Source organism: Callorhinus ursinus, unplaced genomic scaffold, assembly GCF_003265705.2.
Source record: "Callorhinus ursinus isolate GAN/ISIS: 27379988/994484 unplaced genomic scaffold, GSC_fseal_2.0 scaffold1, whole genome shotgun sequence".
Taxonomy (NCBI): Eukaryota; Metazoa; Chordata; class Mammalia; order Carnivora; family Otariidae; genus Callorhinus; species Callorhinus ursinus.
The window spans coordinates 147,992,284-148,011,957 of record NW_027397063.1 but is presented as its reverse complement, the minus strand read 5'-3'; the positions used below and the strand labels follow the sequence as shown (position 1 = coordinate 148,011,957).

The window sequence follows — 19,674 nt, the reverse complement described above, 5'->3', positions numbered from 1 at the left end:
CAAACTATATTACAAAGCTGTAATCATCAAGACAGCATGGTATTGGCACAAAAACAGACACATACAACAAAGGAGCAGAATAGTATCTTCAGAAATGGACCCTCAACTACATGGTCAACTAATCTTCAACAAATCAGGAAAAAGTATCCAATGGAAAAAAGACAGTCTCTTCAATAAATGGTGCTTGGAAGCAATGTCCACAATAGCCAAACTATGGAAAGAGCCTAGATGTCCATCAACAAACGAATGAGTAAAGAAGATGTGGTACACACACACACACACACACACACACACACACACAATGGAATATTATGCAGCCATCAAAAAATGAAATCTTGCCATTTGCAACAATGTAGATGGAACTAGAAGGTATTATGCTAAGCGCAATAAGTCAATCAGAGAAAGACAATTATCTTATGATCTCACTGATATGAGGAATTTGAGAAACAAGACAGAGGATCATAGGGGATGGGAGGGGAAAATGAAACAAGACAAAACCAGAGAGAGAGAAAAACTGTGAGAGACTCTTAATCTCAGGAAACAAACTGAGGGTTGCTGGAGTAGACGGGGTGGGAGGGGTAGGGGGGCTGGGTGGTGGACATTGGGGAGGGTATGGGCTATGGTGAGTGCTGTGAATTGTGTAAGACTGATGAATCACAGACCTGTACCCCTGAAACAAATAATACATCATATGTTAATAAAAAAAACCTAGAAAAAAATGGTGCTGGGAAAATTGGACAGCTATATACAGAAGAATGAAACTTGACCACTCTCTTACACCATACACAAAAATAAACTCAAAATGGATGAAAGACCTATAATGTGAGACAGGAATCGATCAAAATCCTAGAGGAGAACACAGGAAGTAACCTCTTTGACTTTGGCTGCAGCAACTTCTTGCTAGACATGTCTCCAAAGGCAAAGGAAACAAAAGCAAAAATATTTATGTTTTTTTAATTTTTTAAATTTTATGTTGTTATGTTAGTCACCATACAATATGTCATTAGTTTTTGATGTGGTGATCCACAAACCATTGTTTTCATTTAACATCCAGTGCTCCATGCAGTACATGCCCTCCTTAATACCCATCACTGGGCTAACAAATCCCCCCTCCCCACTCCCCTCTAAAACACTGTTTGTTTCTCAGAGTCCATAGTCTCTCATGATTCATCTCTCCCTCCGATTTCCCCCTCCTTCATTTTTCCCTTCTTTCTCCTAATGTCCTCCATGCTATTCCTTATGTTCCACAAATAAGGGAAACCATATGATAATTGACTTTCTCTGCTTGACTTAATTCACTTAGCATAATCTCCTCCAGTTCCATCCATGTCAATGAAAATGGTTGGTATTCATCCTTTCTGATGGCCGAGTAATATTCCATTGTATATATGGACCACACCTTCTTTATCCATTCCTCTCTTGAAGAGCATCTTAGCTCCTTCCACAGTTTGGCTATTGTGGACATTGTTGCTATGAACATTGGGGTGCATGTGCCCCTCCTTTTCACTACATCTGTATCTTTGGGGTAAATACCCAGGAGTGCAATTGCTGGGTCATAGGGTAGCTCTATTTTTAACTTTTTGGAGAACTTCCATACTGTTTGCCAAAGAGGCTGTACCAACTTGCATTCCCACCAACAGTGTAAGAGGGTTCCCCTTTCTCCACAACCTCTCCAACATTTGTTGTTTCTTTCCCTGTCCATTTTTGCCATTCTGACTGGTGTAAGGTGGTATCTCAATGTGGTTTTGATTTGAATTTCCCTGATGGCTAATGATGATGAACACTTTTTCATGTGTCTGTTAGCCATTTGTATGTCTTCTTCAGAGAAGTGTCTTCTGCCCATTTTTTGACTTGATTATTTGTTTCTTGGGTGTTGAGTTTGAGAAGTTCTTTAGAGATCTTGGATACCAGCCCTTTATCTGTAGTGTCATTTGCAAATATCTTCTCCCATTCTGTGGGTTGCCTCTTTGTTTTGTTGACTGTTTCCTCTGCTGTGCAGAAGCTTTTTATCTTGATGAAGTCCCAGAAGCTCATTTTTGCTTTCGTTTCACTAGCTTTTGGAGATGTATCTTGAAAGAAGTTGCTGTGGGCTATGTCAAAGAGGTTACTGCCTATGTTCTCCTCTAGGATTTTGATGAATTCCTGTCTCACATTGAGGTCTTTCACCCATTTTGAGTTTATCTTTTTGTATGGTGTTAGAGAATGGTCCAGTTTCATTCTTCTGCATGTGGTGGTCCAATTCGCCCAGCACCATTTTTTGAAAAGACTGTCTTTTTTCCATTGCATGTTTTTAAATCCTGCTATGTTGAAGAGTATTTGACCATAGAGTTGAGGGTCCCTATCTGGGTTCTCTTTTCTGTTCCATTGGTCTATGTGTCTGTTTTTGTGCCAGTGCCATGCTGTCTTGGTGATCACAGCTTTGTAATATAGCTTCAAATTGGGCAACGTGATGCTGTCAGCTTTGTTTTTCTTTTTCAACATTTCCGTGTCGATTCGGGGTCTTTTCTGATTCCATACAAATTTTAGGATTGTTTATTCCAGCACTTTGAAAAATGTCATTGGAATTTTGATCGGGATGGCATTGAAGGTATAGATTGCTCTGGGTAGCATAGATATTTTAACAATGTTTATTCTTCCGATCCATGAGCATGGAATGTTGTTCCATCTTTTTGTGTCTTCTTCACTTTCTTTCATGAGTGTTCTGTAGTTCCTAGTGTATAGATCCTTTACCTCTTTGGTTCGGTTTATTCCGAGGTATCTTATGTTTTTTGGTGCTATTATGAATGGAATCGTTTCTCTAATTTCTTTTTCTACAGTTGCATTGTTAGTGTATAAGAAAGCAACTGATTTTTGTGCATTGATTTTGTATCCTGCCACATTACTGAATTGCTATATGAGGTCTAGTAATTTTGGGGTGGGGTCTTTTGGGTTTTCCACATAAAGTATAATGTCATCTGCAAAGAGAGAGAATTTGGCTTCTTCTTTGCCAATTTGAATAGCTTTTATTCTTTTTGTTGTCTCATTGCTGTTGCTAGGACTTCCAGTACTATGTTGAACAATAGTGGCGAGAGTGGGCATCCTTGACATGTTCCTGATCTTAAGGGAAAGGCTCTCAGCTTTTCCCCATTGAGGATGATATTCACTGTGGGTTTTTCATAGATGGATTTTATGAATTTGAGGAATGTTCCCTCTATCCCTATACTCTGAAGAGTTTTAATCAGGAAAGGATGCCATATTTTGTCAAATGCTTTTTCTGCATCAGTTGAGAGGACCAAATGTTCTTCTCACTCCTCTTATTAATGTGTTCTATCACATTGATTGATTTGTGAATGTTGAACCACCCCTGCATCCTGGGGATAAATCCCACTTGGTCACAGTGGATGATCCTTTTAATGTATTTTGGATCCTATTAGCTAGGATTTTGTTGAGGATTTTGGAATCCATATTCATCAGGGATATCTGTCTGAAATTCCCCTTTTTGATGGGGTCTTTGCCTGGTTTGGGGATTAAGGTAATGCTGGCCTCATAGAATGAGTTTGGAAGTTTTCCTTCTGTTTCTATTTTTTGAAACAGCTTCAGGAGAATAGGTATTATTTCTTCTTTGAATGTTTGGTAGAATTCCCTGGGGAATCCATGAGGCCCTGCACTCTTGTTTTTTGGGAGGTCTTTGATCACTGCTTCAATCTCGTTACTGGTTATTGACCTATTCAGGTTGTCAATTTCTTCCTGTTTCAGTCTTGGCAACTTATAGGTTTCCAGGAAGGCCTCCATTTCATCCAGATTGCTCAGTTTATTGGCATATAGTTGTTAATAATTTCTAATAATTGTTTCTATTTCATTGTTGTTAGTCGTGATCTCTCCCCTTTCATTCAATATTTTATTAATTTGGGTCCTTTCTTTTGGATAAGTCTGGCCAGTGTTTATCGATCTTATTAATTTTTTCAAAGAACCAACTTCTAGTTTCGTTGATCTGGTCTACTGTGTTTCTGGTTTCTAATTCATTGATCTCTGCTCTAATCTTAATTATTTGTCTTCTAATGCGTGGCTTAGGCATCGTTTGTTGCTTTTTCTCTAGTTGTTTATGGTGTAGAGTTAGTTGTGAATTCAGGATTTTTCTATTTTTTGACTGAGGCTTGGATGGCTATGTATTTCCCCCTAGGACCACCTTTGCAGTATCCCATAGGTTTTGGACCGATATGTTTTTGTTCTCATTGATGTCCATGAATTGTTTAAGTTCTTATTTGATTTCCTGGTTGACCCAAACATTCTTGAACAGAATGGTCTTTACCTTCCAGTGTTTGAATTTCTGCCAAATTTTTTCTTGTGATTGAGTTCCAGTTTTAAAGCATTGTGGTCTGAGAATATGCATGGAATAATCTCAATCTTTTGGTATCGGTTGAGAACTGATTTGTGGCCCAGTATGTGGTCTATTCTGGAGAAAGTTCCATGTATGCTCAAGAAGAATGAGTATCCTGCTGTTTTAGGATGGAATGTTCTGTATATATCTATGAGGTCCATCTCGTCCAGTGTGTCATTCAAAGCTCTTGTGTCTTTGTTGATTTTCTGCTTAGATGATCTGTCCATTGCTGAGAGTGGAGTATTGAGGTCTCCTACAATTACTGTATTATCAACATGACTCTTTATTTTGGTTAATAGTTGGCTTGTGTAGATGGCTGCTCCCATTTTGGGGGCATAGATATTTACAATTGTTAGATCTTCTTGTTGGATAGACCCTTTAAGAATGATAGAGTGTCCTTCTGTGTCTCTAACTATAGACTTTAGTTTAAAATCTAATTTGTCTGCTATAAGAATTGCTACCCCAGCTTTCTTTTGAGGTCCGCTGGCATGGAAGAAGAATCTCCATCCCTTCACTTTCAGTCTGGATGTATCTTTAGGTTCAAAATGAGTCTCTTGTAGACAGCATATGGATGGGTCCTGTCTTTTTATCCAATCTGCAACCCTGTGCCATTTTATGGGAGCATTTAGGCCATTCACATTGAAAGTGATTATTGAAAGATAGAATTAATTGTCATCATATTGCCTATGAAGACGTTGTTTTTATAGATTGTCCCTGTAAATTTCTGTTGTATATCACTCTTGGTGTCTTTCTCTTTTTATAGAACACCCCTTAATATTTCTTGCAGGGCTGGCTTAGTGGTCACATATTCTTTTAGTTTCTGCTGGTCGTGGAAGCTCTGCATCTCTCCATCCATTCTAAATGACAGCCTTGCAGGATATAGTATTCTTGGCTGCATGTTCTTCTCATTTAGTACACTGAATATGTCTTGCCAGGCCTTTCTGGTTTGCCAGGTCTCTGTGGATAGGTCTGACGTTATTCTGATGTTCCTCCCTCTGTATGTAAGGAATCTCTTCCCCCTAACTGCCCTTAAGATGGTTTCCTTGGTTCTAAGATTTGCAAGTTTTACTATTACATGCCAGGGTGTTGGCCTGTTTTCCTGGATCTTGGGAGGGGTCCTCTCTGCCTCTAGGATGCGAATGTTTGTTTCATTCCCCAGATTAGGGAAGTTCTCAGCTATGATTTGCTGAAATATATCTTCCTGTCCTCTCTCTCTCTCCACTCCCTCCAGGATACCAGTAATTCTGACATTGGAACGCTTCATGGTGTCACTTATTTCTCTGATTCTATTTTCATGGATTCTGAATTGTTTTTTCCTGGCCTTCTCTTTTCCCTTTTTATATATTAAATTGTCTTCCGGGTCACTGATTCGTTCTTCTGCCTCACTTATCCTAGCTGTTAGATTATCTAGTTTAGATTGGATCTCATTGATAGCATTTTTAAGTTCTGCCAATTCAGCTTTCATTTCTGCCCTTAGAGACTCTATGTTGCCATTAATTGATTTCTCCATTCTAGCTATTGTCTTCACAATTGCTGGCCTGAATTCCATCTCCGACATCTTGGTTATATCTGCATCCATTTGTAAATCTGCAGCATAAGTCATAATCTCTGAGTCTTTCCTATTTTGGGGGTTCCTCCTCCTAGTCATTCTGTTGATGTGTGGTTGAGGGAATGTATAGAGTCCAAATTATTGACCAGAACCCAAGCAAGATGCAGCTGTTTTCTAGGGACCTTCGGGTTGCTGGCTTCTTGTTCTCCCAGCTTGTCTTCTGGGGGAGGGGCCTGCCATGCTGTTACTCAGGCAACTCTGTTTGGGCAGAGTTGCCCTGCCCCCCTGTGGCAGGGGATGGGCTCAGTGGGAACCAATTTTGGGGGCTTTTGTTCTCTGGCAGCTTTCCTTAGAGGCTTTCCACATCCCTTCCTAGAGTCAGAGCAGAAGAGACCATTTCCAACCCTCTGCCTCAGAGCAGAGAGATTGCAGTCTGTTCTTCAGTGAGCTCTCCAGGCCATACTATTTCCTTTTCTGTCTGTGCTGCTATAAACTGCAGCGTCCTGGGTTGTGCGTCCCTCCGTAGCGCTCCCAGGCCTGTCTCCAGGTCGGGGCATGTCTCTGCCCTTTGTGCTTCTAAAACCGCCAGCCACTCCCAGTTTGAATGCGCGACCCCGCCGCTCCAGGTTTCCGTCCCGGGGGCTGCCCTAAAGTCCCTTCCCCGCCGCTACCAGTCTGCGAGTCTGTGCCCCATCCCCAGCGCCCGATGCTGTCGTTCACTGGTGGTGTGGGATCCCCACGGCCAGGCACCCTCCCGCTGCCATTTATCCTCTGATATCTGCCCACGGAATCACAGCTCCCCAATTTGTACCTCGAAACCAACCGCCTGCAATATTCTGTTTGTAGAGATCCAGATCTTCTTACATCTCAGGCTGATTTCGTGGGTGCTCAGAGTGGTCTGGCAGATATCCAGCTCAATTCTGGGGGCCAGTTGTAATAGTGTCCCCTACTCCTCTGCCATCTTTTCTCCCTCAAAATTTATTTTTTAATTAAAAATTTTAAGATTTATTTACTTAAATTTAATCAGCTATAAGCTATATTTATATTATTATATTATAAACTGTATTTATATTATTATATTGCTTCGTTTGGCAGATCCTCATTCCCCTGGCTGGGAGCAACTGCAAATGAGGCTATGATCATGAACCTCTATTTAACTCTCAGAAGATATTGCAGACTCTACTGTTAAAGCAAAAACTGCCCAACAAAAATCCCTTAACTCTCTGGTGAAAGTTATTTCTGATACTAGGGTAGTCCTTCATTATCTTTTAGCTGAGCAAGGAGGTGTTTGTGCTGTGGCCAACACCACCTGCTGCACTTGGATGAATGCTTCTAGGGAAAGTTGAGTCTCAGCTACGTGAGACCACTGACCCAGCCAGTTGGTTTAAGAAAGTGACTCCTTCGGTGGGGTCTTTCTCTGATTTATTTGACCCTGACTGGTTTGGGTCTTGAGGACCATGACGACTCCAAAGTACGCTCCAGACATTGGGAATCATTCTACCTAGAGTAGTCATAGTAGTCCGCCTGGTGCACTCTGTTCACTCAAAAGCTTTGAATGCATGCTTGCATCCACTAACCACTAAGGGAATAATCTCCCTAATATTATAATGTCGGAAAAGTTACAAAGAATAACCAATTTAAAGAATGTGAACCTGACATCGTGGTCTATGATTACCACACAGAGATTCAGCAAAAGCTTTGAGGATTCTAGAGTAGTAGCTGGGAGTAATGCTAATGCCTTAAATTTTTGTTCACATCTCTCCATTAGGCTGAGAGTCTGATGTAAATGGGATGACTGTTAAAGACAACACAAGAACACCAAAACAGAGTTGCTTATGCTATGCCCCACATCATCAAAATGAGACTTAATTTACTTACAGTTTTGGTGACTTACTTACATTTTGGTCTCTCAGACATAGAATCTGAAACCAGTCTGTTAAAGAACAAAATTCAAGTTTTAAAAGATCCTATTGGTTTTACTCAGTGACATAAATAGGCAGCACGCAGTCTAGCAGATAGAAAGAAGCTTCAGAGAGTTATACAAGGCAATACATTTTTATAGACAGAAGGGAGCAAAAACAAGGGTGTTACATTAACAAAAAGGTGGATTGGTTATTGCAAGGCTACTTTCTTTATAGGGGGTGGCAGGGGTTTTTATCAGGCAGATTATGTAACTAATGCTGATCAGGAAATTCCTGATTGACTGCTTTAAGATTCCATTTCTGGGCTAGCCAAAACTGTAACTAAGTTCCAGTTTGGTGACATGAGGTGGCAGAAGAAAGGGGCCAGGGAAGGGTTGACAACTCTGACTCCATCTTGCAACAGCCACTGTTTTGTGGAGTCCTTAGAAGAGCAGACATTTCTTGGAATCATGATAAGCATCTTGAGGTTTAGATACCTGAAAAGTTCCCCTGTCTCACAATACTGAGCCAAAAATGTCAACCCATCACTGAGCAACCCATACCAACTGATTTTTTTCCTCGAGTGGGGTTTTAAGCTTTAAAAATACCACCTCCCCTCGTCCTCTTCAGACGGGCACACCAACTGAGTTGGGTTGCCCTTCCTGGTTTGCAAACCTAAATAAAGATTCGTCTCCTTTTTCCTTCCTCATAGGCTCCCTCCTGAAGGTTTTTGCGGGTGTTTTTTGTTTTGTTTTGGTTTGGTTTGGTTTGGTTTGGTTTTTTGGTTTTGTTTTTTTCTTAGCCTAAGCAACTCCATTTGGGGCCTGTTGTTTTAACAAGTCAATCAAGATTTTCCTGATTATCGTGAGTTAGGTAATGGGCCTGATAAAACCCTGGCATCCCCTATAAGGAAAGTCACATTGCAAATAACCAATCTACCCTTTTGCCTAATATAATTTTTTTTTCCTGTTCCCTTCTGCCTGTGAAATCTCTAGCCTTGTTTAGTTCTTCCAGCTCTATTCTTTCTATCTGCTAGACTGGATGCTGCCCAATTGGTGAACTGCTGAATAAAAGCCAGTAAGATCTTTAAAATGTACTCAGTTGAATGTTGTTCGGGGAGAAAACAACCGGAAGCCATGGGAAGGTACAGTTTTGTGTGCCTGTGGCTGGAAATCAGCAAGTACCCCTAGACGTGGTGGTGATGAGGGAAGAGGCCCTCCTGGAGTAATGAGTGGCCCCCTTAACAGCTCTCCCTTTGGCCAGAACCAGTTAGCTAGAACTCAGTGCTCCCTATCTTAACCCCTAGTTTTGGATCCTATTTTTCCCTGGGGGCGGGGGGGGGGGGGGGGAAGCCCTGAGGGGGGGGGGGGCACACACGTTGGAAGGGATGTGATGAAATCGGGCAAGGCCCATAGAGCTCTGGAGCCTGACAGGGCATTGGCTAGTGGAGGGCAGGCGCCCAGGGCGTTGCGACGGGGAGCGGGGGGTGGTGGGGACCAGCCAGGCGCTCACAGGCCCGCCAGCAATGCACTGGCGCCAGGGAGAAGCCGAGACGTTGGCCCTCCCAGCTTCCTAGAGAGGCCGCCGAGGCCCGGGGCGGCGGCGCGCGTGCGCGACCCGCGCCGACCGATAGACCCGCGCGGAGCGGGGGGCTCTGGGCAGGTGGTGTGGCCGGAGGACCGACTGTCGGGGGCCTGGGGAGTCGGTGAGCGGCCGGGCGGGGCGCGGGGCCGTCGGGGGCCGCTGGCCCGCGCAGGGTTCGGGAGGGCGGCGGCGGCGTTCGGCCCCTCCCGGGCTGAGAGGAAGGGGGGCGGGGGGCCGGCTGAGGCCCGGCCTGGAGGCTGCGCCCCGGGCGGGTGGTCTAGCCGGGGATCCGGTGCCAGCCTCGGTGAGGCGCGTATCTGGAAGCGCTTTGCCGCCCGGGGCAGAGAGTTGGGAGTAATGGCTTCTGCGCTTTATCCTTTCTCCCAATTATGCAAACAAAGCGTACTCATGGACGATTAGATGACGCGGGTGAGTGCCAGAAAAGTAAGAGTAACCGCAATCCGCAAATAGTTTCGTCTGGATGCTTCCTGACACTTTAAAATTTGTTCATAATTATGCAAACTCGTATACATAAATATATGTATTTATTTATTACGAAATAGGATCATACCATTGCTTTTTAAAAGCTTCTTTTAGTATCATGGTGATACAGAAATACTGTGCTAAGATATACATAGTATTTACCAGAGGATACAATAAAATTTACCATTTTAACCATTTTAAAGGGTGTCATCATTCGGTGGCATTAAGTACATTCCTACTCTTGCTTCTTGAAAGTTATACTTTCAACCGGCAGAATGCATTTGTTCACATGGTGGTCAAAATTGGTGCCAGCATCATGGCATCACTAAGACATATTTCTGAGGGTAAAATGAAAAGAAAACATTTTGTTTTCAGTTTATTTTCCAGAGTACACATTACGTAAAGCTGTAAATGCTCAACAAATGACGTTTGTGCAGAAAAATAGCAAAGTCTTGTTTATTAGAGTGATCGTGTCTTTTCAAAATGAAAGCGAAGTATATAAAAAGGGAGTTTTTATTTTTGTAATATATTTTTTTACAGATTTTGTTTTAATAAAGGGGAGTTTTTAAACAGAAGGTACAGCTCTAACTTAAACCCACTGTGCTGTCTCAGACTTGCATAGGCCTCGGAAATCAGAGAATGGTCTCCTTCTAGGTTAAAAGTGATGGCCAGGAAAGAACACCATCAGTTTCAAACTGTTTGTAGTTCAAGAGGGAAAACTCATTAGTATTAGGTACATGATTTGCAGGGAAATGTCAGTGAGTGGTTTTAGTTTTAATTTGATGAAGGAATTTCAGAGAACTTGCATCTGTGTGGACGTGTGTGCATCTGTGTGTGTATTGAGAGTCTGATGAATGAGGGTGCTCTTACATGTCACGTTAATGCTGGAGAAAGGCAGACAAATTTTGGTTAAAAGCCGTAATCCTTCCTGTAGGTCGAAATGATGGGAATGTTTTGAAGATAAACCTCAATATAGACTTATAAAGGAAACTGAGAACAGCATCAAAAATATTAACTATGCCACTTTAAGTTTTCTGTGGCTCCTGGTGTCCAGGAAGTCTTAGTGCATAAGCATTCTGTGATATTGGAGAGTTGCTCCAGAGTAAATATACATAGCCTATGGTAACTGTAACTTATCTTATTTGGCAGTCTTCAGTATTTTTGTATCAGAAACGCTCTGAACGAGCTCCCTCAGGTGAATCATGTGCTGTACAAGATTGAATTTTTGAGCTTAAACTTTGCCTTCCCTGATCTTAAAGCTTTTAGCCTTCTTCCTTGTTTTATTATACTGCATCGCTCTGGACACTGTCTAACATACCTGTGTTTTCTTTACTTCGTTGTCTGTCTTCCTATGAGCTCTGCAAGGCAGTATTTCTATTTATTTATTTATTTATTTAGTCAGTCTCATTCACTACAGAGACCTTAGTGCCTGGGGCACAGTAGGTGCTCAATAGATACTGTTAAGTTAATAAAAGAATGACTCTAAATTGGAGATAAGAATGACGGTATATGGTATCTTTGATTGCCAAGTTAATTTTTAAGCTAAAAAAATAAATCAGAAAAAAACGATAACACGCTTTCTCAATTCAAAAAACCTTTTTTGGGGGGGGAATTGTAGACATACAAGGGGTTGCAGAAATTGTACAGAGTTCCCTTATAGTCTGCTCAGTTTACCTAAAGTTAACATCTTGCATAACCACAGTACAGTCATCAAACTTAAGAAATTTACAGTGGCACAGTACTAGTAATTAAACTGACTTTAATTAGAGTCCATCAGTTTCTCACTAGTGACCTTTTTCTGTTCCAGGATCCAGTCTAGAATCCCTCATTCCATTTAGTTGTCACGTCTCCTTGTTTTCCTTTTAGTATGGGACAGTCTCTACATCTTTCCTTGTTTTTCGTGACCTTGACGCTTTTGAAGTATGTTGTGCTGGTATTTTTAATGCCTCTCACTTTGGTTTTGTCGGATGTTTTCTCCTGCTTCGATTGAGGATGGTGTTGATACGTCTTATTACTGTTGATACTAATTTTGATCTAGTGGTATCTGCCACGTGTCACCACTGTAAAGATACTATCTGTCTGTTTGTAACTAGTGATTATTTGGGGGAAGATACTTTGAGACCTTGCATAACAATATCCTGTTTCTCCTTAACTTTCACCCACTAATTAACCTTCCTGGTGGATCTTTTTATTATAATTATTATTATCATTATGTTATGTTAATCACCATACATTATGACTCATTATTTGCATATAACACCCAGTGCTCCATGTAGAACGTGCCCTCTTTAATACTTCCTGGTGGATCTTATAGTGTAATGGTCTAATGGTGACTTTCATTTCTGTTATTCCCTCTGCAGTTATTAATTGGAATACTTTCTGAGGAAGAGTTGTGTCTTGTTTCCCTTTGTTTTATTTCTTCAGTTAGTTATATCAGTGTGTGATGTTGGGTATGTATTTGAGCTATGATGCAGTGCTGATATTACTTATTTTGTTGCTTAAATTATTCTAGCCTTGGCCGTTGGGAGCTCTTTATAGTTGACTCCTGTTGCCCCTTGAAGTGCCCACATCCTTTTTGTTGTCTTTCCCTGACTTTCTGGCACCACAGAATACTCATGTTGTATCTTCCCTTCCCCAGCCCTGGAGACCACCACTTCTCCAAAGAGCCCTAGTTCTGTTTATTGGAGAATGGTATGGAGAAACCAAGTTTGGGGTGCTAGGTTTGAGCTCATTTCTTAATTGGTACATTTAAGTATAACGTAACATTCCAATTACGTACTGGAAGCAGTCTTTCTTGTTTCCTTACCAGCGTATGAAATAAAACATATGTGCCCTTCCAGTGGTAGGAAAAACACAAGAGTAAGAGACTGCTTAATGAGGATTTTAAAAGAAAATAAAATCACATTGTGTATGAGTTGAAGAAGCAAAATGACAAAAGAAAAATAAAGAAAGAGAGGGAGGGGGGAGGGAAGGATGGAAGGGAAGGAAGGAAGGAAGGAAGGAAAGAAAGAAAGATGGGAATGTCCCTGAGAAATGGCCAGATAATTGCTTGGGATTTTCCCTGTTCTTTACAAAGCCATTTTCATTGTGGGATTGAGACTGGGGCTAAGGTATGAAGCTCTGGGACAAGAGGCCTGATCAGCTCAGGTTTCCTCCTAGGCCTGGGATGAGTGAAGTTTTTCTTCTGTTCTCAAAAGCTAGTTGGGACATGGAGAAGCCCTGAGGCATTAGGATACCTGAATTTAACTGTGCAGGTTCAGCTCACTGGCCCCCATGTCCTTACTGTGCTCTGGATCTTTCATCCAGAATCCAATAGGCCCTGGGGGTCTTCTCTGGGTTCATGGTTGCAGAAGCTGGACTAACCCCTTCTTTGGTTGAAGGCCTGGAATCCTTTGCCAGATTCCTGGCTTTCGCCCTCAGTTTCCTGTCAGTTTTCTCATCACCTCTGTCCAGACACTTCACTGATCTCTTCAGACATTTCTGTAACAGCTGCTTCAGAACACGTCTGCTTGGAGGCTTATTTTTGGTGCTAATTGCCCTGTGGGTCTCCATTTCCTGAGATAGGTCTTGCCACTTACATTTCCTGGTGGATGCATTTCTTCAAAATATTTGTCTCTGGCCTCAAGTTCATTCTCTTTAGCCCCACTGCCAGGTTTCTGGTCACCTGAGCAGCTTTCCCGTTCTTTCATACTTCAGTTTCTTTCTCTTCTCCAGTCTGTCCTACAAGTTTGTCGGGGAAAGGCTCTGTCCCTCTTTCTCTTGACTTTCAGCTTCCTTCTGAGCAGTTGTTTCTGCTACCTGTTTGTGCTGCTGGGGCTCAGCAAGGCTGGAGCCTGCCCCTCTTGCTCCTGAAGCACCGTTTCCTCTCAGCCTTCTTTTGTTGTTGCTGGTCTTCAAGTCTGTCTGTGGGCCTTCAGCCACTTACTTTATCACTTCCCTCCTTTTCCTTTGCTTTTGTTTTCTCAAATACTTACTCTTCTTTTTCTCCCCTAGTTTTCACAGCAAGGCTTCATTTCTCTGCCAGAACTTTAGCAGACTCCTCAGCGTGCATGATCCTTAATGTAGTCCTTTATCAGACTTTTCATGCCCTGAGAGCAAGAGTGTAGTTTCTTTCTGTTAGTGGTATGGCAGCGTGCTTTCTGGTGTGAGCCTCTTTCCGTCTGTGTTTAGTCATTATTTTTTGTCTGTCCTGATAGCTTTGGCTGAGACTGGAAGATGTTGAATAGGTACTGGTTTATAACGAAGAAGGGAAGGCTTCTGGGTGAAGGTAGTGATTTCTTTAAATGTACTTAGTGATGGTGGCAGATGGAGGGTGGTTTCAGGGGCAGGTGAGCATCATTTGTGAGCATTGTTAGAGGCTGAAAATAAAAATGGCGGTACTCTGGGGCGCCTGGGTGGCTCAGTTGGTTACGCGACTGCCTTCGGCTCAGGTCATGATCCTGGACTCCCTGGATCGAGTCCCGCATCCGGCTCCCTGCTCGGCGGGGAGTCTGCTTCTCCCTCTGACCCTCTTCCCTCTGATGCTCTCTATCTCTCATTCTCTCCCTCTCAAATAAATAAATAAAATCTAAAAAAAAAAAAAAATGGCGGTACTCTGATCTCCAGCTGGAGAGCTGAAAGATAAGGACCCCCACATTCAGTGCACTTTCAGGGAAAAACAGTCATTTTGTCTTTCCAGTTTCAGCCTCACTCTGTGTTCACCCAGCCTGTGACCAAGTGTTTTTTTATCTCAGACACACTGCACTGTTTCAGATTTCCAAGCCCTATAGATTCCTACCTTTCACATCCGTGCTGCTCCTCCTGGGGAAGGGTGAGTCTTGCTGGGATTCTGCCACTGCTCGGGGATTGGTCGCTGCCGGTGCATGCACCCACTCCACACTCCCCAGGGAAGGGGGAGGGTTTTGCCCTTGTTCTGCGGTTTGATGGGCCCCTGTTGAGAGAGTGGTCCACCAATCCTGCCCCACTTCGTGGTTTATGGCAAACCCAGCTGAGAGCCCAATCCTGGGCTCGCTGATTGCAGCCGGCTTCCCCACTCCGATTTGCAGGAGCTCTGCTGCACTCAGGCACCTCCATTCATTCTGTGACCCTGGGGATCCTCAGACCACACTGTCCCACCCAGGATTCCACCCCGTTTCACCACTTGAGCGCCTTTCAGGCAGGGACTTCCCTCACTGGAGCCGACTTCTAAAAGTTCAGATTTTGCCTGCTGCTGCTATATCATTTTCACTTAGCTGCTTATGGAGGCTCTCTCCTCCCATGGTTTATCTTCCAATAAATTGCCTCAGATTCACTTCTCCGCCCCTCCTACCTTGCAAAAAGTGTCACTTTTCTATTTGTAGAGTTGCAGCAATTTTCTTAGATCCCAGGTTGAATTCACAGGTGTTCAGAATGATTTGATAGCTATCTAGCTGAATTCATGGATCCAGATGAAACTAGGTTCCCCTACTCCTCTGCTATTTTCCTCCCCTCCAGTACATGCACTCTTTTTTAAAATTTTTTATTGTTATGTTAATCACCATATATTACATCATTAGTTTTTGATGTAGTGTTCCATGATTCATTATTTGTGCATAACACCCAGTGCTCCACGCAGATTGTGCCCTCTTTAATACCCATCACCAGGCTAACCCATTCCCCTCCCCTCCTCCCCTCTAGAACCCTCAGTTTGTTTTTCAGAGTCCATCATCTCTCATCCTCTACATGCACTCTTAAAGAAAAGAGACCTGTACGCAAATGTTGCATTAAAAAAAATCAAATCACACACACAAAAAAGAGCAAATCACTACAAATAAACTAAAGGCTCCTTTAACTACTGTTCTCAAATTCTCCACTCCTATATTCAGTAAGAGTTGTTATGAATCGTTCCAAGCCATTTTAAATTCCTTTGAGTACTTATGTATTTCACGCGTATGTACACTTACATACACATAAATATGATTTTAAGTTTTTTATACAATTATATCTAGGATTTTGTTTTTAATCTTAACGTATGTTTTTGTCATTGATGGGAACCGTGGTCCCTTCTCCTCTCTTGCATACCAGCATAAGAGTGGCCTTGAGCTGGGAACATTTCTTTGCAAAGAGATAAAGAGCACTCTGAGCTTGTTGCCTTGTCAGACACTGTCTTTCTCTGTTCATTGCTCAATTCATACCCCTTTGTTCTGCCTTAATGCATGTGACCCGTAGGCCCATCCCTGCTTTCTGTATTTCAGACCTCATGGGCAAGGGGTTGAGGGTCATACTGCAGCATGAAGTGTAGTGCTTGTCTCCACACCATCTGTACCACATTGCCTGTGAAGTGGATCTGCTGTTCATGGGGGACCCAGTGGATTACATGAGGTTGAATCTCGTGCACTCTTTCTCTTTTCTCTTGCTATAAGTAAATACTGTACTGCTTAAGCCTATTATATATGTTGTTGGGTCTCAGCAACTTAGAATCATGCTCCGGTCTCTTCTGTGAGTAGCATTTACCTGCTTTTTAACCTTGGCTGCACAGCCTGAGCAGCCAGCCAACAGTGAAACAATAATGTTAATGCTTAAGGGTCTAGTACAATCTTTTAAACCGTTGTGCTAGGTATTTCATCCTAGGAAGTGCTACACTTTTATTTAGCTCTATTGATGAACAAGTCATTTATTTCCAATATTGTGTTATTACAAAGAGTACTCTAGTGAACACCTATGTAAATGTCTGTATACCTCTCTCAAGTGTTTTTCCAGGGAGATTCCTGGAAGTGAAATTTCTGGAGCCTAAGTAATGTGACTTTTAGTTTTGCTATAGACTTTCAACTACCTTTCCTTGTGGTTGTATAAATTTACATTTCTGTCACTGGTGTGTGTTTGTGTTCTTTTTTCTGGTCAAGAGATTTTCAAATACTGTCATCATATATCACTTTTCCTTTTATGTTCTTTAGAAATCCTTGCTTGCCCCAAGGTTCTGGCTCTCTCTTTCGTTTTTGAAGTTAAGTCTTAGGAATTCGTTTTGTGTGTAATCTTATTTATTTGCCTCGCCAGTTGTCCCAATGCAGGTCATTGAATTATCTGTCCTTCCTACTGTCATATAATGCTACCTCTGTCATATGCCAGATCTTTGGATTCTGTACTGTTCCTTTTGTCTGTAGTTTGTATATTCCTTCAGTAGTACTCACTTTTAATTACTATATTTTTATAATAAGCTGTATTGTGTAGTAGAACAAATCTTCCCACCTTTAAAAAGTTGTCTTCAGGGGCACCTGGGTGGCTCAGTCGTTAAGCATCTGCCTTCGGCTCAGGTCATGATCCCGGGGTCCTGGGATTGAGCCCCACATCAGGCTCCCTGCTCAACGGGAAGCCTGCTTCTCCCTCTCCCACTCCCCCTGCTTGTGTTACTTCTCTCTGTCAAATAAATAAATAAAATCTTAAAAAAAAAAAGTTGTCTTTACTATTGTTGGCCTTTACTAATTTGTGTGAATTGTAGAATATGTTTATCAACTATGGAAAAGGGCTATATTGGGTTTTGTTGTGATTTTATAGACTTTTTATCTTAATTTAAGAAGAATTGACATCTTGGAAATATTAGATTTCCTCTACTTAAGACTTTTTCAGGTCTGTTTTATCTTTTTTCAGTTTACTATTTCCCCATTAAGGTTGTATACATTTTTAATGAGCTTTATTTCTGGGTATTTTGTGTTTTTGTTCTTGTTGCTGTTGTGTTCTGTTTCTAAATGGTTGTTGCTGGTATATTAGAGAAGTACTGTTATACATTGATTGATATTTAGCTCCCTTAATTATCTCTTATATTAGTTCTGACAGTTTTTCAGTTGATTCTCTTGGATTTTTTTAGATGGATGTTTATCATTCTAGGTAATATTAGCTTTTTAAAACAGTTTTTAAAAATTTTTAAGTAATCTCTGCACCCAACATGGGGCTCGAACTCACAACCTCGAGGTCAAGGGTCTCATGCTCTACCAATGGAGCCAGCCAGGCACCCCATGTTTGATCCTCCTTTTCTAACAGTTTTTTGTGTATTTTCTTTTTCTTTCTTCCTTCCTTCCTTTTTCTTTCCTTCTTTCTTTCTTTCTTTCTTTCTTTCTTTCTTTCTTTCTTTCTTCTTTCTTTTTTCTTTGTCTAATCGCATTGGCTAGTATTATATATTGTATGATTGTTCCTGTTTTTAATTGCAAGGCTATTAATGTCTTTACCATTTGATGTCACATTTGCTATAAATTTCTCTTGTTTTTTCTCCATATCTGATGGGGGAGTTTCCCTTTATTCCTGGATTGTGAAGAATGTGTACCAAAAAGGAGGTAAAGCTATAGTACACTTTTTTTTAACTTTTAGAGGATACCAATATATGAAGAGCTGTATATTAAAATTGAAATTCTTTTTTTTTTTAAAGATTTTATTTATTTGACAGAGAGAGACACAGCGCGAGAGGGAACACAAGCAGGGGGAGTGAGAGAGGGAGAAGTAGGCTTCCCACAGAGCAGGGAGCCCGATGCGGGGCTCAATCCCAGGACCCCGGGATCATGACCTGAGCCAAAGGCAGACGCTTAACGACTGAGCCACCCAGGCGCCCCTAAATTTGAAATTCTTGATGAATATTCAGGTTTTTTTCCTTTTGAATGTTATGAATAATGCTGCTATGAACATTTATGTACAAGTGTTTTGTGGACTTGTCTTTTCATTTATCTTGGAGATGTGTGTGTGTGTATGTATATATGTATATATATACCTATATATGTATATATTTGTATTTCCACGGATATATGCAGTTGCAAGTAGTAAAGCATGTTTAACTTACTGAAGAATTGCCAGGCTGTTTTCCAATGTGGCAGCATGTGAGTGTTCTATTATCTCCCCAGTCTTATCAACACATGTTATTTTCAGACATTTGACTCTGGCCATCCTAGTGGGTGTGAAGGGTGGTGTTGATCTGCCTTTTCCTGATGACTAATGTTGAGTATCCTGTGTGTGTTTCAGTCATTTTTGTATTTTCTTTGGAGAAATATCTATTCAGATGCTTTGTCCAATTTTAACTGTATTTGTCTTTTTATTATTGAATTGTAAGGGTTCTTTATGTATTTAGATACAAATCCCTTATAAGATATGTGATTTTCAAATATTTTTTCCTAGTCTGTGGCTTGTCTTTTCACTTTCCTCATATGTCCTTTGAAGCACAATAGATTTAAATTTTGATGAAGTGCAATTTCTCTATTTTTAATTTTATTTGCATGTGCTTTTGATAGTATTTGGTAGAATGCATTACCTAATCCAGTGTCACGAAGTTTTATACTTATGTTTTCTAATAACAGTTTTGTAGTTTTAGCTAGTACCTTTAGGTCTGCAGTTAATTTACTCAAAATCAATTTAATTAACATATAGTGTATTATTATTTTCAGAGGTAGAATTTAGTGACTCATCAGTCACATATAACACCCAGTGCTCATTATATCAAGTGCCTTCCTTAACTCCCATCACCCATTTACTCCTTCCCCCCGCCCACCTCCCCTCCAGCAACCCTCAGTTTGTTTCCTAGAGTTAAGAGTCTCTTATGGTTTGTCTCCCTCTCTGCTTTCGTCTTATTTATTTTTCCTTCCCTTCCCCTATATTCATCTGTTTTGTTTCTTAAATTCCACATATGAGTGAAATCATATGGTATTTGTCTTTCTCTGACTTATTTCGCTTAGCATAATACCCTCTAATTCCATCCATGTTGTTGCAGATGGCAAGATTTCATTCTTTTTGATGGCTGAGTAATAATTCATTATATATATATATATATATATATATATATATATATATATATATATACCACCTCTTCT

General features: G+C 41.3%; 1 protein-coding gene across 4 annotated transcripts in view; it reads left to right on the top strand.

Moving 5' to 3' along the window:
* Nucleotides 1–9,392: 9,392 nt before the first annotated feature.
* The window catches only part of ZNF445 (zinc finger protein 445), a 50,523-nt gene continuing 40,241 nt past the window's right edge, over nt 9,393–19,674 (top strand). Inside the window, exon 1 of one of the 4 annotated variants that reach the window (XM_025885037.2) lies at nt 9,393–9,512. The gene's annotated coding sequence lies outside the window, so the exon portion shown is untranslated. Of the gene's footprint in view, nt 9,513–9,600; nt 9,821–18,138; nt 18,157–19,674 lie in introns of those variants that run through there. The other 3 variants (XM_073902774.1, XM_073902780.1, XM_073902776.1) reach the window with 3 other exon arrangements.